Genomic DNA, 26,184 nt, shown 5'->3' on the forward strand with positions numbered 1-26,184 from the left:
CACATTGCTGCCAATATAGATGGTTCTCATTATTTTTGATGTGAGCCATCCTCATGTAGGTACCTCATTGTTGTCTTGATTTGAATTTCCCTAATAATGAGTGAAGGTGAGCATGTTTTCATGTATCTGTTGGCCATTTTTTTCTTTCTTGGAGAAGTGTCTGTTCATTTCTTCCCCCCCCCCCATTTTTCTATGGGTTTATTAGGGATTTTGGGACTCAGCTTTCTGAGTGCTTTGTATATTCTAGATTATCAGCCCTTTATATGACATGTTGAGTGTGAAAATTTTTCCTTATTCAGTTAACGTCTTCTAGTATTAAGTAGGGTGTCTTTCGCCATTCAGAAGTTTTTTTTAGTTTGATGAAATTCCATTTGTTTATATTTGATGCTAAAGTTCTTGTCATTAGCATTCTATCCTCAAAGACATTTTTAATACATAGGTCTTTGAGTGTTCTGCCTATTTTTCCTCAATAAACTTTATAGATCCGGGTCTAATTTCAAGGACTTTAATCCACTTTGAGTTGACTTTTGTATACAGAGTAAGGTACAGATCAATTTTCAATTTCTTACAGGTGGTTTTCCAGTTGTACCAACACCATTTGTTGAAGAGACTTTCTTTGATCAGTTTCAAATTCTTGACTCTTTTGTCAAATATTAGTTGACTGTATATCTGGGGGTTTATTTCTGGAAATTCTGTTTTAATCCACTGGTCTGAGGCTCTGTCTTTGTTCCAGTACCATGCTGTTTTGATCACTATGGCTTCCTAGTATAGCTTCAGGTTAGGTAGAGAGATACCACCCAGCTTCTTGTTTTTCAGTATGTGTTTGGATATCCTGGATCTTTTGAGGTTTAAGATAAATTTTCTGATTGCTTGTTCTAGGTCTTTAAAAATGATTTCTAAATTTAGATAGGAATTGCATTAAATCTATATAGAGGTTTAGGTAAGATAGACATTTTGACTATGTTGATTCTACCTACCCATGAGCATGGGATGTTCTTCCATTACTTAGACCCTATTCAATTTCTCTCTGAAGTGTTTATAGGTCCTTCACTTCCCTTGTAAGGTTTATTCCTAGGTACTTGATGTTTTTGGATACTGTTTAAAATAGGATTGTCTCATTAATCTCCTTCTCCTCAACTTAATTATTTGGTGTATTTTTAGTTCCAATTTGTGAATTAATGTAAAAATATTTTAATAACAGTTTCTTTCAAAGGAATTATGTGAAAGAAATAGTTTAAGATAAATGCATGTTTCCATTCTCCATAAGAATATATTTAAATTTAATGACTTTAAATTTAAATAACTTTAAATATAATGACTTAAAATGTGATCAACTTTAAACATCTATACAAACAGTAAATTTAGGAAAATAGAGTTGCTATGTATAGTAAATAGACTTACATTTTAACATAGTACTAACAAGACTCAAATTTCAGTGAATCTAAAATACATTTCCTAGGATTGGAGCAATAGCACAGCAGGTAGAGAGTAGGTCTTGCGTGTGGCTGACCCAGGTTTAATCCCTGGCATTCCATATGGTTCCTCAAAGCCTGCCATGCCAGTGTGGCTCCAACCCCCACACCACCCAAAAAACCCTTCGTTGTGCCTTTAAGTATTATTTATGGTAGAATTTAACTTAAATTATTTATGGTAGAATTTAACTTAAATTTAACTTAAATAACTTAAATTTTATCTTAAAACTTAAATTTTATCTTAAAAAATCTTTAACCCAGTCTCTTGTTAAATAATTGTTTAAAACTGCCAGAGAATGATTTGCTTTTAAAATATCTAAGCATTTCTTGGCTTGATAAAAATTGTCAATATAATAATGAATTTTAATGGTGAAATAGTTTAATCAGAACAAAAATCACAAAATATATACTGCTTTCATGAAATACATGTGATTTATATTTATTATCCATTTTATATTATCATTTCAATTGCTTATTATCTCATGATTTTATCAATATGACAAATCTGTCTTAAATTGCTTAGGGATAATTTCTGAAGTTCCTGAGCAAATGTTTTTCAATTCTATAAAATAACAATCATCTTATAACTGTATTAGTTTATCTAATTCTAATTTCTCATAGTACTGGATAGTAAATATCCAAAAATCAGAAGGGAAATAGCACTCCGTAGGCAATCACCAGTTCTCCTGAAGCCATGAATAAACATATTCATAAACCAGCAGCATTACTGCATCATCTGGTGGTCCAAGCCTCATAATTTTGGGAAACAGGCCTTTGTATAAAGCTAAAATCCCTTCTTCTTGATAGACGGTTGCAATTGTTTTCAAGCAGGTTTTGTACTTAATATCTCCAGGAACTGGTTGAGGCCCTTGAATCCTGCTTTTGGCAACATCAAAGGGAATATTAATGATGGAGGCTATTGTGCCCGAGAGAAGATCAATTCAAAATTTTCTCAAAAACTCCAACGTTGTATCCTTATGGACAGGAATATTTTTTTTGACATTGTAGTAGAAACCAAAATAAACCAAGTTGAAAATCCCATAGCATCCCAAAGTTGCTGTAAATCCTTTGTTGAGGTCCCGGAGACCAAATCCTTCCTTCTTAATTATGTGTCTTGCATAACTTATAGTAGAGGGTTGCTCTGTAAATGTGTTCTGATGGGCTTGCAAGAAAACTTTTACTACCTTTTACTACGAATGCCACAGATAGAGACAGAATTCTGAAAACAGCAAGATCAAAAGGGGAAATTACATTCAAGCAAGCATCCTTGAGATTTACAGCAGACCTGCCACCAGAAACACTCAATGCCAGAAAGCAATGGTGGGATATTGTGACAAGACTGAATGAAATGAATGCTTCACCCAGAATACTATACCCAGCAAAACTCACTTTCCGGTTTTACGGAAGAATACATGGTTTCACAGACAAAAAAAGCTCAGAAACTTTACAGACACAAAACCAGTCTTAAGAGAAAAACTGAAAGACCTAATGTAAGACAAGATTAACCAAAAGACACACCAAATTTCGATATAAAGATGGCATTAAATCCCAGGACAATTCTCTCTCTCAACGTCAATGGACCAAATGCACCAGTCTAGAGACACAGAGTGGCTAAATGAATCCAAAAACTCAATCCAACCTTCTGCTGCCTACAAGAAAAGCACCTGAATAGTCTGAACAAACATCGACTCAAAATAAAAGTCTGGAGAAAAATTATCCAAGCAAACAACACCCATAAAAAAGCTGGAGTGGCCATACTAATATCAGATAATGCAAACTTTATACTCAGGAAGGTTGTAAGGGACAAAGATGAACATTTTATATTAATCAAGGGGTGTGTAGAGCAGGAAGAAATCACTCTCCTAAACATATATGCACCAAATGAGGAGCCAGCAAAATATTTAATACAACTATTGACAAATCTAAAAAATAATATCAATAACAACACAAAAATTGTGGGGGACCTTAACACGGCTTTGTCAACACTGATAGGACAACCAGACTGAAACCTAACAAGAATATACTAGACCTGAGGAGAGAAATGGAAGAAAGAGGCCTAGTGGATATATATAGGACAGTTCATCCCCAGAAACCTGGATACACAATCATCTCCAATGTATATGGGACATTCTCCAGGATAGACTACATGCTGGCACATAAAACATACCTCCATAATATCAAGAGGATAGAAATTTTGCAGACTACCTTCACTGACCACAAGGCTCTGAAATTATTTGTGAATTCCAAAGGGACTCAGAAGAAAAATTTTAACACCTGGAAGTTAAACAGCCTCATACTCAATAACCAGTGGGTCCAAGATGAAATCAAGGAGGAAATCAAAAGGTTCCTGGAAACAAATGACAATAAAGTCACAAACTATCCGAACTTATACGACACAGCAAAAGCAGTACTGAGAGGAAAATTTATAGTTTTGGAAGCACACATCAGGAAGGAAGAAGGAGCTTACCTGAGTAGCTTAATGACACAGCTAATAGAACTAGAAAGTGATCAAAAAAAGGACCCAAAAATAGGAAGACAGAAGGAAATAACAAAGCTGAGAGCAAAAATCAACAAAGTGGAAACCCAAAAAACAATCGAAAGATCAACAAAAGCAGAAGTTGGTTCTTCCAAAAAAAAAAAAAAAAAAAAAAAAAAGAAGATTGATAGACCACTGGCAAACCTAACAAAGAAAGAGAGAGAAACTTGATAACTCGTATTAGGAATGAAAAAGGAGAAATCACTACTGACATGACAGAGATTCAAAGGGTAATCAGAAACTACTTTGAGAAACTCTATGCCACCAAAAATGAAAACCTGGAAGAAATGGATAAATTCTTGGACTTTTATAATCTTCCATGGTTGAAGGAAGAGGATGTAGCATATCTAAACACCCCCATCACCATTGATGAAATTAAAATGGTAATCAAATGTCTGCCCAAAAACAAAAGCCCAGGCCCAGATGGATTCACTAATGAATTCTTTCAAACTTTCCAAGAGGAACTACGACCAATCCTGGCAAGACTCTTTCATGAAATTGAACAAACAGAAACACTTCCAAATAGCTTTTATGAAGCCAACATCACCTTGATACCAAAACCAAACAGAGATGCTACGAAAAAAAGAAAATTACAGACCAATATCGCTGATTAATGCAGATGCAAAGATCCTCAACAAAATCCTGGCAAATGGGATTCAATGGCTCATTAAGAAGATCATCCGGGGCCGGGCGGTGGCGCTAAAGGTAAGGTGCCTGCCTTGCCTGCGCTAGCCTTGGACGGACCTCGGTTCGATCCCCCGGTGTCCCATATGGTCCCCCAAGCCAGGAGCAACTTCTGAGCGCATAGCCAGGAGTAACTCCTGAGCGTTACTGGGTGTGGCCCAAAAACCAAAAAAAGAAAAAAAAAAAAAAGAAGATCATCCACTATGATCAAGTAGGTTTCATCCCAGGAAAGCAAGGCTGGTTTAACATCCGTAAATCTATCAACATAATACACAACATCAATAAGAAGAAAAATAAAAACCACATGATCATATCAATAGATGCAGAGAAAGCATTTGATAAGGTCCAATACCCATTCTCGATTAAAACTCTCAGCAAGATGGGAATGGAAGGAACCTTTCTCAATATAGTTAAGGCCATCTACCACAAGCCAGTGGCAAATATTATCCTCAATGGAGAAAAACTAAAAGCCTTCCCTCTAATTTCTGGCACAAGAAAAGGCTGTCCTCTCTCACCACTCCTATTCAACATAGCACTGGAAGTACTTGCTATAGCGATTAGGCAAGAAAAAGATACAAGGGAATCCAGATAGGAAAGGTAGAAGTAAAGCTCTCACTGTTTGCAGATGACATGATACTCTACTTAGAAAACCCTAAAGACTCTACCAAAAAGCTTCTAGAAACAAAAGACTAATACAGCAAGTGGCAGGCTACAAAATTAACACACAAAAATCAATGGCCTTTCTATACAACAATAGTAATAAGTAACTAATGGACATTAAAAAAACAACCCCGTTCACAATAATGCCACACAAACTCAAATATCTTGGAATCAACTTGACTAAAAATGTGAAAGACCTATACAAAGAAAACTATAAAACTCTGCTCCAAGAAATAAGAGAGGACACAAGGAAATGGAAAAACATACCCTGCTCATGGATTGGCAGGATTAACATCATCAAAATTGCAATACTCCCCAAGGCATTATACAGATTTAATGTTATCCCTCTAAATATACCCATGACATTCTTCAAAGAAGTGTATCAGGCACTTTTGAAATTCATTTGGAACAATAAACACCCTAGAATAGCTAAAGCAATCATTGGGAAAAAGAATATGGGAGGAATTACTTTCCCCAACTTTAAACTGTACTACAAAGCAATAGCTATTAAAACAACATGGTATTGTAATAAGGACAGGCCCTCAGATCAGTGGAATAGGCTTGAATACTCAGAATATTTTCCCCAGACATACAATCACCTAATTTTTTATAAAGGAGCAGGAAATCCTAAATGGTGCAGGGAAAGCCTCTTCAACAAGTGGCGTTGGCACAACTGGATAGCCACTTGCAAAAAATTAAACTTAGACCCCCAGCTAACATCATGTACAAAGGTAAAATCCAAATGGATTAAAGACCTCGATATCAGACCCAAAACCATAAGATATATAGAACAGCACATAGGCAAAACACTACAGGACATTACAGGCATCTTCAAGGAGGAAACTGCACTCTCCAAGCAAGTGAAAGCAGAGATTAACAGATGGGAATATATTAAGCTGAGAAGCTTCTTCACCTCAAAGGAAATAGTGCCCAGGATACAAGAGCCACTCACTGAGTGGGAGAATCTATTCACCCTATACCCATCAGATAAGGGGCTAATCTCCAAAATATACAAGGCACTGAAAGAACTTTACAAGAAAAAAACATCTAATCCCATCAAAAAATGGGGAGAAGAAATGAACAGACACTTTGACAAAGAAGAAATACAAATGGCCAAAAGACACATGAAAAAATGCTCCACATCACTAGTCATCAGGGAGATGCAAATCAAAACAACAATGAGATACCACCTCACATTCCAGAGAATGGCACATATCACAAAGAATGAGAATCAACAGTGTTGGCAGGGATGTGGAGAGAAAGGAACTCTTATCCACTGCTGGTGGGAATGCCATGTAGTTCAACCTTTATGGAAAGCAATATGGAGATTCCTCCAAAAACTGGAAATCGAGCTCCCATACGATCCAGCTATACCACTCCTAGGAATATTCCCTAGGAACATAAAAATACTATACAAAAACCCCTTCCTTACACCTATATTCATTGCAGCACTATTTACCATAGCAAGACTCTGGAAACAACCAAGATGCCCTTCAACAGACGAATGGCTAAAGAAACTGTGGTACATATACACAATGGAATATTATGCAGCTGTCAGGAGAGATGAAGTCATGAAATTTTCCTATACATGGATGTACACGGAATCTATTATGCTGAGTGAAATAAGTCAGAGAGAGAGAGAAAAAAAGCAGAATGGTCTCACTCATCTGTGGGTTTTAAGAAAAATGAAAGACATTTTTGCAATTATAATTTTCAGACACAAAAGAGAAAAGAGCTGGAAGTTCCAGCTCACCTCAGGATGCTCACCACAAAGAGTGATGAGTTTAGTTAGAGAAATAACTACATTTTGAACTTTCCTAATAATGAGAATGTATGAGGGAAATGGAGAGCCTGTTTAGAGTACAGGCGGGGGTTGGGTGGTGAGGAGGGAGACTTGGAACATTGGTGATGGGAATGTTGCACTGGTGAATGGTGGTGTTCTTTACATGACTGAAACACAAACACAATCATGTATGTAATCAAGGTATTAAAATAAAAAAAGGAAGCAAAAACATCAATTAAATATTTTTTCACTCACAACATTATCTGCAATGGCTAAAATCAGATAACAACCCAAGTGCCCAACAACAAATGAGTATTTGAGGAAACTCATTTTATAGGATCAGAGAGACAGTACCATGCTTAATATTATTGCTTTGCAAGTGTCAGGCCCTGGCTTGAACCCAGGCATTGCATATGGTTCCCTGAGCTCCGGCAGAAATCATTGTTAAGCACAGACTTAGGGGGAAACCCTGAGTACTGAAGGGTAGCGACCAAGAAAAAGAGGGGAAAAGAAAGAAAATTTGTAATGAAAAGAGAAGGAAAGAAGGAAGGAAGAAAGAAGGAAGGAAGGATGGAAGGACTGTGGTATACAAATCCATAATGGAATAATATACTTAGCTATGAGAAAAGAACATATTTTCCATTTGTTTCAGTTTGTATAGACTTGGAGGGTGACATGCTACGTTAATTGAATCAGAAAGTAAAATAAAATATCATGTGATTAATATGCTGATCATAAAGAAACAAAAGGTGATCAAGTGGTAGTAGAGTTATTAGGGCATACAAATAGAATGTACCCAACGTGATAATATTACCTGTCACCACATCGCTACCTCACCACCATCAGATGTGTCCCAGTAAGGCCACAGATCAACAACCAAGGTGTCCTGGAACATCCCTGGCATCACAAAGCCTGAATATCACAGCATTCTTAGGTTCTTGCATCAAACCATTTGACCTGGTTGATAGAGAGACACCAGTAATCATCCAACAGGTCTTCTCTCAAAAAAAAAAGTAAAGTTAAAGAAATAAGAAAGGATTAGATGATCCCTGATTGAAGCAAACCCTGATACATGATAGCTGGAACTGGGAGCTGAAGAGGATAATTGTATGAGAGGAAGGAACTATGGGACAATGGTGGAAGGAAATTGACACACCAGTGGAGGGTTAAGGGTGTCAGCACTGCACATAAAATCAATGGTTTCAATATATTAATACTGTAGTGTCTCAATGAAATAGACATTAAAATATTCATATAGAAATATGAGTCTTAGTTTCCTTATTTAGTACTTAAATTTCAGAACTTCCAAGACTTATATAAAAATAAACTTATATTTATTCTATTCATTTTTATAAACTTTTCAGAGTTATGATATTGTTTCTGCCTTTTTCTTGATGTCACCACTCTCTAAATAAAATAGTCCCAAACTTAAAAAAAACTCCTAGTCTCACTGATTTTCTGTATTGTTTTCTTAGTTTCTATATTGTTTATTTCTGCTCTGGTTTGTATTATTTTTTTGTGTTCTGGTTGTGTTTTATTTTCTTTGCTGCTATTGTTCCAGCTCCTTAAGGTGACCCTTTAATCTGCTGATTTTGTCATTTTCCTCTTTCTTTATTGCTATGAGTTTCCCCCTAATTACTGCTTTTGCTGTGTCCCACAGAAGTTGTCTCTTCATTATCATTTGTCTCAAGGAATCTTTTTATTTTTTCCTTGACTTCCTCTTTGATACAGCTATTGTTGAGCAGCATGTTGGTTAATTTACAGTTGTTGGATTTTCTTCATTTCTTCTTCTTACAGTCAATTTTGATCTCTGTTGCATAGTAATCTGATAGGGTTCTTCTAATTATCCTTACATTTTTGATTTTATACAAGTTAGAGTTATATCCTAAGAACTGGTCTTTTCTGAAGAAGGTTCCATGTGAGCTTGAGAAAAATGTGTATTCTGATTTCTGGGTTTGGAGGGACCTATATAAGTCTATTAGCTTTAGATATTTTAATTTTTTATTTAGGGCTCTTATTTCTTTGTTAGGTTTCAGTCTGGTGTATCTGTCCAGTATTGATAGTGGAGTATTGAGATCTCCTACTAATATCACATTTCCTTTCATGTATTTCTCTAGGTTTGTGAGCAATTGCCTTACATATTTTACTGGATCTGCATTAGCTACATAAATATTAACCAGGGTTATTACTTCTTGATTTAGTGTTCCCTGGATCAGTAAGTAGTGACCCTCTTTGTCTCTGATTACTTTCTTGTGGTTGAATGCAATTTGGTCTGATACAAGTATGGCCTTCCCTGCCTTTTTTGCTTTCTATTGGCCTGAATGATTTATTACCATCCCTTTTTTCTAAGCTTGTGCCTATCCTGTACTTGTAGATGTGTTTCTTGTAGGCAGCAGAAATCCGGTTTATGTTTTCCAATCCAGCTGTCTGCTATCTGTCTTTTATGGCAGAGACATTTTACATTAAACATTTAGGGAGATTATTGACCTAGAGGGCTGTTGTGGAGTTGAGTTGTATCGGGTGGTTGTTACAATTGGTAGTTTGGATTGTGTAATTTGTCTCTGAGTAGGTCATTTAGAATCAGTTTTGTTTGCACAAATAATGCGAGTTCTTTTTTGTTCAATAATGTTTTTAATCTTCTTTCCCATATGAATGAGAGTTTTGCTGGGTAGTGGACTCTAGGTTTGAAATTTCTTTTATTCAGTCCTATAAATATGTCATTCCACTGTATTCTTGCTTGAATTGTTTTAAATGGGAGATCTGGTTTGATTCTTATGTTTCTTCCTTTGTCTTTGAGATTTTTTTTTGTCACTTATTGCTTTAAGGAGTTCATCATTGTTTTTTTGCCATTTGGATTACTATATATATTGGTGTTGGTTTATTAGGGTCTATTTTATTAGGGACTCTTTTCACTTCCTAGATTTGTACCAAAGCCTCTTTCCAGAGGGTGAGAAAGTTTTCTGCTATTATTTCCCTGATTACTTGTTCTTCCCCTTTCCTTATTTCTTCCTCTTCTGCTATACCTACGATTCTTAAGTTATTTATTTTGCCTTTGTTGATTAAATACTGTACTTTTTCTTCCCATTCTTTACCTTTTATTTCCTTGTTGAATTCTTTGTAGTTTTTTGTTTTCAGTTTTTCTTCGAGTTCTTTTATGCAGTTCTCCAACTGTGTGATTTTTCTCTTATAGCTTTCTTTGGAGTTTTTTATTTCTTCTAATTCTAATAGTATGAAATCTCTCATGTTCTGTAACAGGTCTTCTTTAAGTTGGTTGATTTGTTCATCTATGGATTTCTTGTACTTGCAGGCTACTTATTCTTTCATTCTTTTACCATGGCTTGCATTTCTTTCGTCATGACTGCTTTTAGGTCTTCAACTGTTGGGCCTGTCCGTTTTGGAGGACTTGGAAACTTATTAGGATTTCTCTCCATATATCTAGCTGTTAGTGTCTTCATGGGTTTATCCATATTTCTTTGCATTTATTGGTTTGTCTTGGAGTGCAGTGCCTTCAGATTTCAGCCTGCTTTTTCACATGAAGCTTGGCGCTGGGTCCCTTCTCTGTAGTGTGGCTCTAGGTGGGTATGCTGGCTGAGGTTGCTGAGGTTTGGCCCCTCCCACGTACTCCAGTCAAACCTTGTCAATGCCCCCCTTCCTGCTAGACACTACAGTTCTGTTCCTGGCCACAATGGTAGAGGGCGCAGTTGAGACTAAATTACTCACCCCTTCCCCCACCTGTGAACTAGCCTGCACTTCCTTCTTGCCTTACTAGTCACTGGTCCTCCTGACTCTCTATCTCCCCGGGCTACCTGTGTCCTATTGGTGAGTGGGCGACCCCCTGTGGCTTTCTCTGGCTTCTCTATCATGACTCACGATCACCCTGGGCTGCCTATGTTATGGTGATGCATTGGTGACCTGCATGATTCTTTCCTATCTCCACTTCCCGGCCTCACACCTTCCCTGGTCTGCTCCCAGCTCCCTTTGCTCAGAGGCCTGCACACACCTTCCCTCCTTCAAGTATTTTTAAGGCAAATTCTTTCTTTACTCCCATTCCTAAAGATAAACTTTCTTTACCATACATAATATTTTTGTTACTGTGCTAAAATATTTTAAATATCCATTTTTGAAACTTTTATCACATTCTATTATTTTGGATCAGATGTCACCTAGAATTACCTAACATTTAAAATTATATTTTATTTTTTCTTTTATGTCCTTGTGAGTTGCATTTCCTTATTTCAATTGATAGACTTGGGAGAAGAGAGATGTTAAAAAAAAAAAAAAAGACAGCTTAAATTCCACTTGCCAGGAGTTCCGATTATACCATCCACCCAACACATACTTTATGCTCAAGTTCATATTTTATATTTTAGATATTATTTAATTAATCAAGATCATAAATTTCTTCCTCAGGGGAAAATTGGCAGATATGGTGGATCTTAATATTTCAGCATCTGTGCTTTGGTTTTTGCATCTTCAAAGAGTTCAAGAATTGCTTTTTAAAGGGGTGGAGGTGGGCTGGAGAAATAGCACAGCTGAATGGCTTTTGCCTTGCATGCAGCTAACCCAAGACACACCTGATTTAATTTCTGACATCCATATGGTCCCCTGAGCATGCCAGAAGCGATTTCTGAGTGCATAGCCAGAAATAACCCCTGAAAGTTGCCAGGTGTGACACACACACACACACACACACACACACAATGAAACAAAAATAGTAAAGAGGTGGGCTACTTAAAGGATGGAAATTTTGTCTCAAGTTTTATTTCCCAAAATATCTTTACCAGATCCCCCTATCTGCATGCCTGCAACATTTTAAATATTTATTTATTTAATGGTTTTTTTGGGCCAGGACTTATCCCTGGATCTGTATATACAGGCCACTGCTGAAAAATCCAGGGTATTGGATAGGGTTACAGGAATTGAACCCAGATCTACTGATTTTAAGGACTTACTTGATTTACTATCACTCCAGCCCTTCTTAAAATCATTTATTTCTTCTTCAGTTAATTAACTTATTCCTATGCTTTATCATTTTATTTAACCCATATGTAGTTATAATATATACATATATTATACATATATTTTATTAATCTTTTTTAAAGGACTATAACTTTTACTATGAAGTTTTAAGTGTTAACTACAGACTCAAGACCCATCTCAAAGACTGAAGATGACAAACAGCACTGCTAGAAAGTATGCTGGGGTCAACTACCACCTAAGAAAATGGTAGTTATTGGGGCCGGAGAGATAGCATGGAGGTAAGGCGTTTGCCTTTCATGCAGGAGGTCATCGATTCGAATCCCGGCGCCCCATATGGTCCCCCGTGCCTGCCAGGAGCAATTTCTGAGCCTGGAGCCAGGAATAACCCCTGAGCACTGCCAGGTGTGACCCAAAAACCAAAAAAAAAAAAAAGAAAAAGAAAATGGTAGTTATGGGTGCGCTCACATGTCATTTATTTTTTAAAAATATTTTTTATTGTTACCAAAGTGAATCACAAATCTTTCACAGTAATATTTAAGGTGCATAGTGACAATAAATCAGGATCATTCCCGCCACCAGTGTTGTCCTCTCTCCACCCTTATTCCCAGCATGCATCCCATATCTCTCTCTCTTGACCCCTAGTCTGCTAAAGTAACGGCTCCCCTCTGTGTATAGCTTCTTGTAGATTGGGAATCGATTCTGTTATCATTGACTTTGGGTTTGGTGTTTGAGTCTGATCATATTTATTTCTTATAGGCCCTTTTTAATAGGGAATTTAAAAGATTCCCATTTATGGGTAATGATTGTTTAAAACTATAGGTTCTTAGTACAAAATTACATCAGACAAATGGCTAGGATTTCTCATAGAATATATTTGCATCAGACAAATAGCTAGGGTGGGTTGTAGACACAGTGAGGGGAAAACATGTTCTTCCTGATCCAGGGTGCAGTGTTGGTTGTCATCTGTCCATCTGTCCAGGAACTGGTTGTTCTTCTGGGCCTAGTCTTTGTTCCTTAAAACTCGATCCTGCATGACTATATACTGATGTTTAGGGTATAAGCAAAACCAGGATTAAAAAATCAGTTAAGTTCAAACCTTCTAAATGCCAGGGTTACATAAATAAAGCAGCAGTTAATTTCAAACTTATATTCTAACTTATATTCTAACATTCTAATTTATCAAAAATTTACAGTGTGTCTATTCTGTTATTAGAATCAGTGAAAATGCTATAAATTTGTAATATAATTCTTGATGATATTATTTTATAATTTTTATTTCTTTTGGAATGAGCACCCGAGCACTGTTCAGGATACCCAGGTATTCTTTTGAAATGTGGTCAGTAGGTTCAGATGCTTCAATGTAAGGTGAACCTGATAAATAGCTTTTGAGAAACAAACTTTGTTGCCACGCCTAATGTAGCCCAAATGGATGAAACCACATTTGTTTGAGGTGCAGATCTAGAGTTCTTTGACTTTTAAGAAACTGAGGTATCACCTCTTCCCAAAACATATTGGTAGATTATTGGCTTCTTATAGGCTCTGTTCTCTCTTTAAAATTTATCTCTCTTTATATCCACTGATTTATATTCTAAAGATGTTTTCTCTTGAACACATCTATTTTTCTTTCCTCACATATTTCAAAATTTTTTTACTAAAAGCTATCTTCTCCACCATTTTGCCTTCTCCTAAAATTCTTTGAGGAAAGGTAGAAAGTCCTGAAACTCCTGTACTTAGGTTGTAATAACTTTGTTTCCCTACAAAAAAGAAATTTCACATTCCAACCTGAATCTATGGTTCTGAGAGAATACAGCTGATGGAGACTATTCTTTTACCGATTGAAGAACAATTTGACTCAAATGTACCTTGTTGGTTGTCTTGTGGTGCTGGTGGACCTGAGTGCCTGTGATGCATAAGTACTCTTAGCAGAATTTATTAGACCATATCAATACCAGAAATTTCATGGGTGGTCAAATTAGGTAAAATATAGAGATGAAAACATTCTTTCCTTGAGGTTATCTCTTGGTTCTGACATTACCAAGCCACCTCTAACACATTTGGGAATTGGTTGGGACCCAACTGGTGCCATAGCCAGCAGTTCTCAGGTTTCCAATTGTGCTATACTTGGGTCTTAGGTCCTTGAGATTTAGAGAAAGTGATGGGAGGGGTCTCTGTGTTCATCTACCATTTCAGGGTTCTTCAAGATTGAAAATATCAACTAATAAATATTGAGCAATATTCAGAGTTAGAAAGTATAGAGATTTATTGGAAAGTTAAAAAGAAAAATGAAGGGATACTACAATAGGGGAGGAACTTAGCATAGGCTAAGTTAAGTATGTCTCATTTTGTGCAGATTATTATAGGAAAAATGAATCTTTGTGTAGTTCATCATATTTCAATAAAATATCTATTTTAGTTGCTCTATGCAAATAACAATATTGCCACAAAGTATTAAATAGGTAAAAGATGTTGAGAAAAGCTATCACTCCATTCATACCATAGATGAAGTTTACACATTTGATATGGGACATAGATTAGAACAAGTGTTTTTTTTCCCCCAACCCCAGAACAAGTGCTTTTAATACCTGTAGAGGTGGAATGTATACTTTAAAAGAATAGCACATTTGTGTAATGTGAAATTTGGTCTATTTTTTATTTTTTTTGTTTTTTTGGGGGGTGGGTGGGTGTCACACCCGGCTTTGCTCAGGAGTTACTCCTGGCTCTACACTCAGAAATCGCTCTTGGCAGGCTTGGGAACCACATGAGATGCTGGGATTTGAACCACCATCCTTCTGCTTTCAAGGCAAACACCTTACCTCCATGCTATCTCTCTGGCCACGAAATTTGCTCTTTCAAGAGTACTTTTTAATAAAATTTATTTCTATTAACTTTCAAGTTAGGTTAATTTGGCTGAATAGTATATTCACATCTTTTACTTAAGATGAACATTTCTATGACAATAATTCTGATGAACATTTCACATTTTGAACAGGTTTTTATTATTTTTGTTGTCACGTTTTTAATGTGTAATCCTGACATTTTTGTTTTGGTTTTTGGGCCACACCAAATGATGCTGAGGGGTTACTCCAGGCTGTATGCTCAGAAATAGCTCCTGGCAGGCATGGGGGAACATATGGGACACCAGGATTTGAACCAACCACCTTTGGTCCTGGATTGGCTGCTTGCAAGGCAAACACCATTGGGCTATCTCTCCGGGCCCTATTATTACTATTTTTAAGATTATTTAAATACATCAGTTACAAGCTGTTTCAAAATATAGGGTCTTTTTTGTAATTGAGTTTCTTTCATACAATATACAATGTACAAAACCCTTCATGTACACGCAAAATTAGTTACTTAATGCATTTTTCCTAAGTTTAAGAGCTGTTAGAGAATAGCTATTTCTTTTTTTATTTAAACACCTTGATTACATACATGATTGTGTTTGGGTTTCAGTCATGTAAAGAACACCACCCATCACCAGTGCAACATTCCCATCACCAATGTCCCAAGTCTTCCTCCTCACCACCCAACCCCCGCCTGTACTCTAAACAGGCTCTCAATTTCCCTCATACATTCTCATTATTAGGAAAGTTCAAAATGTAGTTATTTCTCTAACTAAACTCATCACTCTTTGTGGTGAGCTTCCTGAGGTGAGCTGGAACTTCCAGCTCTTTTCTCTTTTGTGTCTGAAAATTATTATTGCAAGAATGTCTTTCATTTTTCTTAAAACCCACAGATGAGTGAGACCATTCTGCGTTTTTTTCTCTCTCTCTCTGACTTATTTCACTCAGCATAATAGATTTCGTGTACATCCATGTATAGGAAAATTTCATGACTTCATCTCTCCTGACAGCTGCATAATATTCCATTGTGTATATGTACCACAGTTTCTTTAGCCATTCGTCTGTTGAAGGGCATCTTGGTTGTTTCCAGAATCTTGCTATGGTAAATAGTGCTGCAATGAATATAGGTGTAAGGAAGGGGTTTTTGTATAGTATTTTTAAGTTCCTAGGGTATATTCCTAGGAGTGGTATAGCTGGATCGTATGGGAGCTCGATTTCCAGTTTTTGGAGGAATCTCCATATTGCTTTCCATAAAGGTTGAACTAGATGGCATTCCCACCAGCAGTGGATAAGAGTTCCTTTCTCTCCACATCCCCACCAACACTGTTTATTATCATTCTTTGTGATGTGTGCCATTCTCTGGGGTGTGAGGTGGTATCTCATCATTGTTTTTATTTGCATCTCCCTGATGACTAGTGATGTGGAGCATTGTTTCATGTGTCTTTTGGCCATTTGTATTTCTTCTTTGTCAGAGTGTCTGTCCATTTCTTCTCCCCATTTTTTGAAGGGATTAGATGTTTTTTTTTTGTAAAGTTCTGTCAGTGCCTTGTATATTTTGGAGATTAGCCCCTTATCTGATGGGTATTGGGTGAATAGTTTCTCCCACTCAGTGGTGGCTCATGTATCCTGGGCACTATTTCCTTTGAGGTGCAGAAGCTTCTCAGCTTAATATATTCCCATCTGTTAATTTCTGCTTTCACTTGCTTGGAAAGTGCAGTTTCTTCCTTGAAGATGCCTTTAGTCTTAATGTCCTGGAGTGTTTTACCTACGTGTTGTTCTATATATCTTATGGTTTTGGGTCTGATATCGAGGTCTTTAATCCATTTTGATTTTACCTTCATACATGATGTTAGCTAGGGGTCTAAGTTCAATTTCTTGCAAGTGACTATCCAGTTGTGCCAACACCACTTGGTGAAGAGGCTTTCTTTGTTCCATTTAGGATTTTTTGCTCCTTTATCAAAAATTAGGTGATTGTATGTCTGGGGAACTTTCTCTGAGTACTCAAGCTTATTCCACTGATCTGAGGGCCTGTCCTTATTCCAATACCATGCTGTTTTGATAACTATTACTTTGTAGTAAAGTTTAAAGTAGGGGAAAGTAATTCCTTCCATATTCTTTTTCCCAGCGATTGCTTTAGCTATTTGAGGGTGTTTATTGTTCCAAATGAATTTCAAAAGTGCCTGATCCACTTCTTTGAAGAATGTCATGGGTATCTTTAGGGGGATCGCATTAAATCTACACAATGCTTTGGGGAGTATTGCCATGTTAATTATGTTAATCCTGCCAATGTATGAGCAGGGTATGTGCTTCCATTTCCACATGTCCTCTCTTATTTCTTGGAGCAGAGTTTTATAGTTTTCTTTATATAGGTCCTTCACAATTTAAGTCAAGTTGATTCCAAGATATTTGAGTTTGTGTGGCATAATAGTGAATGGGTTTTTTTTCTTAATGTCCATTTCTTACTTATTAGTATTGGTATATAAAAAGGCCATTAATTTTTTTGTGTTAATTTTGTAGCCCGCCACCTTGCTATATGAGTCTCTTGTTTCTAGAAGCTTTTTGGTAGAGTCTTTGTATTTTTCTAAGTAGAGTATCATGTCATCTGCAAACAGTGAGAGCTTGACTTCTTCCTTTCCTATCTGGATTCCCTTGATATCTTTTTCTTGCCTAATTGCTATAGCGAGTACTTCCAGTGCTATGTTGAATAGGAGTGCTGAGAGAGGACAGCCTTGTCTTGTGCCAGAATTTAGAGGAAAGGCTTTCAGTTTTTCTCCATTGAGAACAATATTTGCCTCTGGGTTGTGGTAGATGGCCTTAACTATATTGAAAAAGGTTCCTTCCATTCCCATCTTGCTGAGAGTTTTGATCAAGAATGGGTGTTGGACCTTGTCAAATGCTTTCTCTGCATCTATTGATATGACCATGTGGTTTTTATTTTTCTTGCTGTTGATGTTGTGTATTATGTTGATAGATTTATGGATGTTAAAGCAGCCTTGCATTCCTGGGATGAAACCTACTTGATCGTAGTTGATGATCTTCTTAATGAGGCGTTAAATTCTATTTGCCAGGATTTTGTTGAGGATCTTTGCATCTGCATTAATCAGCGATATTGGTCTGTAATTTTCTTTTTTCATAGCATCTCTGTCTGGTTTACGTATCAAGGTGATGTTGGCTTCATAAAATCTACTTGGAAGTTTTCCTTTTTTTTTTTCGATTTCATGAAAGGGTCTTGCCAGGATTGGTAGTAGTTCCTCTTGAAAGGTTTGAAAGAATTCATTAGTAAATTCTTCTGGACCTGGGCTTTGGTTTTTGGGCAGACATTTGATTACTGTCTTAATTTCCTCAATAGTAATGGGTGTGTTTAGATATGCTACATCCTCTTCATTCAATAGTGGAACATTATAAGATTACAAGAATTTATCCATTTCTTCCAGGTTTTCATTTTTAGTGTCATAGAGTTTTTCAAAGTAGTTTCTGATTACCCTTTGAATCTCTACCATATCAGTAGTGATGTCTCCTTTTTCATTCCTAATATGAGTTTATCAAGTTTCTCTCTCTTTCTTTCTTTGTTAGTTTTGCCAGTGGTCTATCAATCTTGTTTATTTTTTCAAAGAACCAACTTCTGCTTTCGTTGATCTTTTGGATTGTTTTTTGGGTTTCCACTTCATTGATTTCTACTCTCAGCTTTGTTATTTCCTTCTGACTCCCTATTTTTGATCCTTTCGTTGAGCACTTTCTAATTCTATGAGCTGTGTCATTAAGCTAGTCAGGTATGCCCCTTCTTCTTTCCTGATGTGTGCTTGCAAATCTATAAATTTTCCTCTCATTACTGCTTTTGTTGTGTCCCATAGGTTCTGATAGTTTGTGTCTCCATTGTCATTTGTTTTCAGGAAGGTTTTGATTTCCTCTTTGATTTCATCTCACTATTCAGTATGAGGCTGTTTAACTTCCAGGTGTTAAAGTTTTTCTTCTGTGTCCTTTTGTAGTTCACATATAATTTCAGGGCTTTGTGGTCAGCAAAGGCAGCCTCCAAAATTTCTATCCTCTTGATATTATGCAGGTATGTTTTATGTGCTAATATGTAGTCTATCCTGGAGAATGTCCCTTGTACATTAGAGAAAAATGTGTATCCAGGCTTGTGGGGGTGGAGTGTCCTGTATATATCTACTAGGCCTCTTTCTTCCATTTCTCTCCTCAGGTCTAGTATATTCTTGTTGGATTTCAGTCTGGTTGACCTGTCTAATGTTGACAATGCCATGTTGAGGTCTCCCACAATTATTGTGTTGTTATTGATATTATTTTTCAGATTTGTCAACAGTTGTATTAAATATTTTGCTGGCCCCTCATTCGGTGCATATATGTTTAGGAGGGTGATTTCTTCCTGCTGTACATATCCCTTGATTAATACAAAATGTCCATCTTTGTCCCTTACAACTTTCCTAAGTATAAAGTTTGCATCATCTGATATTAGTATGGTCACTCCTGCTTTTTTTTCGGTGTTGTTTGCTTGGATGATTTTCCTCCAGCCTTTTATTTTGAGTCGATGTTTGTTCTGACTATTCAGGTGCGTTTCTTGTAGGCAGCAGAAGGTTGGATTGAGTTTTTTGATCCATTTAGCCACTCTGTGTCTCTTAACTGGTGCATTTCGTCCATTGACATTGAGAGAAAGAATTGTCCTGGGAGTTAGTGCCATCTTTATATCAAAGTTTGTTGTGTGTGTTGGTAAGCCTTGTCTTAAAGTATGCCATTCAGTTTTTCTTTTAAGAATGGTTTTGAGTCTGTGAAGTTTTTGAGCTGTTGTTTGTCTGTGAAACTATGTATTTTTCCTTCAAACCTGAAAGTGAGTTTTGCTGGGTGCAGTATTCTAGGCGAAGCATTTATTTCATTGAGTTTTGTCACTATGTCCCACCACTGCCTTCTGGCCTTGAGTGTTTCTGGTGACAGATCTGCAGTAAATCTCAAGGATGTTCCCTTGAATGTAATTTCTCTTTTCTATCTTGCTGCTTTCAGAATTCTATCTCTATATATGGGATTCGTCATTGTGCCTAGGATGTGTCTTGGGGTGTTTTTTCTGGGGTCTCTTTTAGTTGGTATTCTTCCAGCATGCAGGATTTGATTGCATGTATTCATTAGCTCTGGTAGTTTCTCTTTAGTGATGTTCTTGACTGTTGATTCTTCCTGGAGATTTTCTTCCTGAGTCTCTGGGACTCCAATGATTCTTAAGTTGTTTCTGTTGAGCTTATCATAGACTTCTATTTTCATCTGTTCTCATTCTTTGAGTTATTTTTACATTGTTTGATCATTTGCTTTGAGGCTTTTTTCTAATTTCTTCTGCTGTATGGAATTGTTATGCATCTAATCTTCCAGTGTACTGATTCTATCCTCAGCTATTAACCTGTGGGAAAGCTCAACCATGTTTTTCTTCAATTTATCTACTGAGTTTTTCAGACCTGTTATTTGATCTGAAATTTCAGTTTGGAGTTTTCTCATTTCTATCTTCATATTCTCTTGATTCTTATTAGTGTTCTCTTTTATACTTTGTTTGAATTCTTCGAACATCTTCCATATTGCTACTCTCAACTCCTTATCTGAGAGTCTGACTAGGTGGTTGGTCAGGCTCAAGTCGTCTGGGTTGCCATCTTCATTCTCTATGTCTGGGACTGGCCTGCGTTATTTCCCCATTGTATTGCGGGTTTTTCTACGTGTTGTGGTTGTACTCATTGGCTTAATGATGTGCACCATAGCGAAGGGGATCGGAGCAACCATGCTCCTCTGGCTCCTCTCTTTCTGGGCTTGTCGACTCACCTCCATGGAAGGCTCACGGAGAGGCAGGCTCCACGGAAGGCTCACGGGATGGCAGGCTGGCATATGAGCTGCACCCAGGATGAAGTCAGGCCGAAAATGCAGGACAGCAGAGAAGAGAGGCAGAAGGGTGCTGGCATCTGAGATCCAGCGGAGTTCTGTGGGTCCTCCCTTTCTGGGCGTGTCGTCTCACCTCTAAGGAAGGCTCATGGGAAGGCAGGCTCCACGGAAGGCTCACGGGAAGACAGATTGGCAGATGAGCCGCACCCAGAATGAAATCATGCCAAAAATGCAGGACAGCATAGATAAAAATGATATCTTTATTTACGCATAATAATGTTTTTTATAATTTTTGTTAAGTCCTATAGATGAGTGAAACTATTCTGTGTGTTTCTCTCTCCCTCTGACTTATTTTACTCAGCATAATATTTTTCATGTATAGGAAAATCTTATTACTTAATTTTTCAATGGTATGCTAATGTGTGTATGTACCACAGTTTCTTTAGCAATTCATCTGTTTTTTCCCAGATTCAGGCTATTATAAATAGTGATACAATAAATATAGGTGTGGAGAAGGTATTTTTGTATTGTGTTTTTGTGTTCCTGGGGCATATTCCTAGAAGTGTTATAGCTGGATCATATGGGAGCTCAATATCCAGTATTTTGAGGAATATCCATATTGTTTTTGATAAGGCTGGACTAGATGGTATTCCCACCTGAAGTGAATGACAGTTCCTTTCTCTATACATCTCTACCACACTATTGTTCTTATTGTGATGTGTGCCAGTCTCTGTGGCATGAGATTGTACCTTATTTTTATTTGATTTGCATCTTCCTTATTGTAAGTGATGTGGAACATTTTTTTCATGTGTGTTCAGGCTATTTGTAGCTCTTTTTTGAGAAAGTGTCTGTTCATTTCTTCTCCCCAGTTGTTAATGTGGCTAGATTTTTTTTTTCATGTTAAGTTCTTTTTTTCTACTTTTTTTGGCCACACCAATTTGACATCAGGGGTTACGCCTGCCTATGCTCTCAGAAATCGCTCCTGGCTTAGGGGAACCATACGGGATTTCAGGGGATTGAACCATGGTCCATCTTAGGCTAGTGCTTGCAAGGCAGATACCTTAATTCTAGTGCCACTGCTTAGGCCCCTTCATGTTAAGTTCTATCAGTACCTTGCATATCATAGATATCTGATGGGTAGTGGAGGAATAGTTTCTCGCATTCTCTTTGTGGTCTTTGTATCCTAGTCACTATTTCCTTTGATGTGCAAAATCTTCTCAACTTAATGTAGTCCCATCTGTTTATCTCTGCTTACACTTGTTTGGTGAGTGATGTTTCTTATTAGAAGATGCCTATAGTCTCAATGTCATGGAGTATTTTTACCTACATGTTGTTCTATAGACCTTATGGTCTCTGTCTAATATCAAGGTCATTAATCCATTTTGATTTGACATTTGTGCAAGGTATTAAATGGAGTTCTGAGTATTCTTTTTTTTTTTTTTTGCATGTGGCTTGCCAGTTACTTAAACACTACTTGTTAAAGAATCTTACTTTACTCTATTTTTAAATTTCTTGCCTTGTTTTAAGAATAATTGATTGTATATGTGGGTAACATTCTCTGCATACTCAAGTTTATTCCATTGTTCTGCTGGTTTGTCTTTATTCCAATACCATGATGTTTAATGTTTACTGATTTGTAATGCAATTTAAAGTCGGGAAAAGTGATGCCTCCCATTTTTTTCCTAGAAAACTCACTCCTAAACATATACACACCAAATGAAGGACCAGAAACAAAAACATATTTAATAAATTTGTTGACAAATCTAAAAGAAGACATCTATAGTAACACAACGATAGTGGGAGACTTCAATAGTATCCTGCCATCCCTTGATAAGTCAACCAGTCAGAATTTCAACAAGAATATTCTAACTCTGAAAGAAGTGGAAAAAAGTGACATAAATATATATAGGTCACTCTATCTTCAGAAAATTGGGTACACATTCTTCTCCAATGAACATGGGTCATTATTGTGAATAGACCTCATTTCTGGACCATAAAATACCTACATAGGGGTCAAAGCGGTGGTGCAAGTGGTAGGGCATTTGCCTTCTTTGCACATGCTAACCTAGGATGAACTACAGTTTGATCGCTGGCATCCCATATGTTCCCCAAGCCAGGATGGATTTTTGAGTGTGGAGCCAGAAGGAACCCCTGGCAATCACCAAGTGTGGTCTAAAAACCAAAAAAACATCTACATAAAATCAAGTGAATAGAAATTGTAAAGACCTCCTTCTAAGATCAGCAAGCACTGATATTATTTTTCTTAAATCCCAAAGATTAATGAAACAATTCTATGTCTATCTCTCTGCAGCTGACTTATTTCACTAAGTATAAGAGTTTTCATCTCCATTAATGTACAGGAAAATTTTATGATTTTATTTTTCCTAAGAGTCTCATAGTATTCCACTGTGTACATGTAGCAAAGTTTCTTTAGTCACTCATTTGTTGTAGGGTATCTGGGTTGTTTCCAGAATCTGTCTATTGTAAATAGTTCTGCAACAAATTAAATTTGCAGAGAGCATTTTTGTATTGTGTTTTTGTGCTTCTAGGGTATATTTCTTGAAGTGGTATAGCTGGATTATATGGAAGCTCAATTTCCAGTTCTTTTGAGGAATCTCCATATTATTTTTTATAAAAGCTGGATTCAATGGCATTTTGACCAGCAGTGACTGAGCGTTCCTTTCTCCCCACATCTTTACCAGTACTTATTGTTCTTATACTTTGTGATGTGTGCAAGTTTCTGTGGTATGAAATGGTACCTCATTGTTTTTTTCATTTGCATATTCCTTATGATAAGTGATATGGAGCATTTTGATGGTTCTTTTGTGCATTTTCAGATCTTCTTTGTGAATGTGTCTGTTCATGTCTTCAGAATTTTGATGGGATTAGATTATTATTTTATTAATTTCAGTCAGTACTTTGTATATCTGATATATTGGCCCCTTATCTGATGGGTATGTAGTGAATAGTTTCTCCCAATCTCTATTCAAATTAGTCCTATTTGTTGATTTCTGCTTCCAATTTTTTTTGGAAAGAGATGTTACCTCCTTGAAGATGCCTTTGTTCTCAATGTCATAGTGTTTTTCCTATGAGTTTTTCTATATAACTTATGTTTCTGGGTCTGATATCAAGATCATTAATCAATGTAGATTTGCCTTTTGTGGTGGTGTAAGATATTGGTCCAAATTTAATTTTTGCATGTGGCTGACCAGTTGTCCCAGCACCAGTTGTTGAAGAGACTTTCTTTGTTCCAGTTTGAGTCTATTTCCCACTTATCAAAGATTAAGTGATTGTATGCCTGAGGATCATTCTCTGAATGATTCTCTGAATCAGTGTTATTCCACTGATCTGAGGGTCTGTCTTTAATAATACTATACTGCTTTAATGACTATTGATTTTTAGTACAATTTAACGTTGGGGAGAGTGATGCCTCCATTTTTGTTTCATTGGGGTTACTTTAGCTATACATGGATTTTTATTGTAACAAATGTATTACAGGAATAGTTGATCCATTTCTACTTGAATTAAATCTGTACAAAGCTTTGGGGGGAATTGCCATTTTATTTATTTTATTTTGTTTTTGTTATTTGTGCCATACCTGGTGACACTCAGGGCTTACTTCTGGCTATGCATTCAGAAATTGCCCCTGGCTCAGGGGATCATATGGGATGCTGGGAATTGAACTGGGTCAGTCTTAGATCACCACGTGCAAGGCAAATGTTCTACCACTGTGCTACCACTCTAGGCCCTAGTTTTTTTGTTTTGTTTTTGATAATTGCCATTTTAATTATATTAGTCTACCCTATCCATGAACAAAGTATGTGTATCAATGTGCTTGGTTCCTCTTTTATTTATTATAGCTTTGTTTTGTAGTTTTCTTTGTATAAGTTCTTCACTTCTTTATTTAATTTGACTTCAAGGTATTTGAGTTTGTGAATGGGATTGTTTTATAATTCCATTTCCTCTCTATCATTATTTGTGTATAAGAAGACCATTGAATTATGCATGTTAATTTTGTAGCCTTTCATTTTTCTGTATGAATCTATTGTTTCTAGAAGCTTTGTGATAGAGTCTTTAGAGTTTTCTAAATATAGTATCATGTCATCTGGAAACAGTGAGAGTTTGACTTCTTTTTTTTCCTATCTGGATGCCATTGATATATTTTTCTCTAGTCATATGGCAATAACTTCTAGCACTCTGTTGAATAGGAGTAGTGAGAGAGGGCAATCTTGTTTTGTACCAGATTTTAGAGGAAAGGCTTTTAGTTTATGCCCATTGAGAATAATATTTGCCAAAGAGAACTCTGAAAGGTCCCTGCTTCCTCCTGCTTGTTTTCCTGCTCTCTCTGCTATCCTGCTTAAAGCAGCCAAGGATAAACCCAGTGAAAATTTTCTCCTCAGGGCTCCATATCAAGGGCTCAGAAGCAAGGTTGGTGTCTTTAACTGTGAAGGGAGGGGTCCAATCCCTGCCCTGTACCTTGACACAAAGGAGAAATCTGAAAGGTACCTGCTTACTCCTGCATAATTTCCTGCTCTCTCTGCTGTCCTGTTTAAAGTGGTCAAGGATGAACCCAGCAAAAAATTTCTCCGCAGGGCTTGGTGGCAAGGTTGGTGGTCCCTAACCATGAAGGAAATGGCCTATCCCTGTTCTGTGCCTTGACACACAGGAGAAATTCGAAAGGTGCCTGCTTCCTTCTGCCTATTTACCTGATCTCTGCTGTTCTGCTTAGAGTGGCCAAGAATGAACCCAGAAAATATTTTCTCCTCAGGGTCTGTGGCAAGATTTTTGTCTCTGATCACAAAGAGTGGATCTAGAGGAGTGTGGTCACTCTGGTCCATTTTGCAGATGTGCTCTTCTTTTAACCAATGAACCCCATCATAACATTTAGGAAAAAAACCACAAGTGTGACCATGGAGAAAACAATACAAGAAACACCATGTGTAGAAAATGAATATGGCATCTCTGATAACCAGAGAAGTCCCAACCACCTAGTCAGTCTCTCAGATAAGGATCATGCAGAATAAATATGAAAGATGTTTATAGAACTCAAAGAAAGCATAGATCGAGCTGAGCAGACCACAAAGATAGAAATCAGAAAACTCCAAACTAAAATAACAGGACTGAAAATGAAATGAAAACCTCAGTGAAAACCCTCTCCAACAGAATAACAGTAGCTGAGGACAAAATCAATGAGTTGGAAGAGGCAATGCATAACAACTTCATAAGAAGAAGAGATTGAGAGAAACTTAAAGCAAATTATCAGACAATGGAAAAAATACTTAAAGAATGTGAACAGATGAAAATAGAAGACATGGAGCTGGAGCAGTGGCACAAATGGTAGGGCATCTGCCTTACACTTGCTAA

The 26,184-nt window shown here is 36.9% G+C and overlaps 1 pseudogene; it reads right to left on the reverse strand.

The window, feature by feature from the left end:
• Window positions 1–2,145: 2,145 nt before the first annotated feature.
• On the reverse strand, window positions 2,146–25,658 carry LOC125995800 (mitochondrial 2-oxodicarboxylate carrier-like; annotated as a pseudogene).
• Between the last annotated feature and the right edge of the window lie 526 nt (window positions 25,659–26,184).

Source organism: Suncus etruscus, chromosome 18 (assembly GCF_024139225.1).
Source record: "Suncus etruscus isolate mSunEtr1 chromosome 18, mSunEtr1.pri.cur, whole genome shotgun sequence".
Taxonomy (NCBI): domain Eukaryota; kingdom Metazoa; phylum Chordata; class Mammalia; order Eulipotyphla; family Soricidae; genus Suncus; species Suncus etruscus.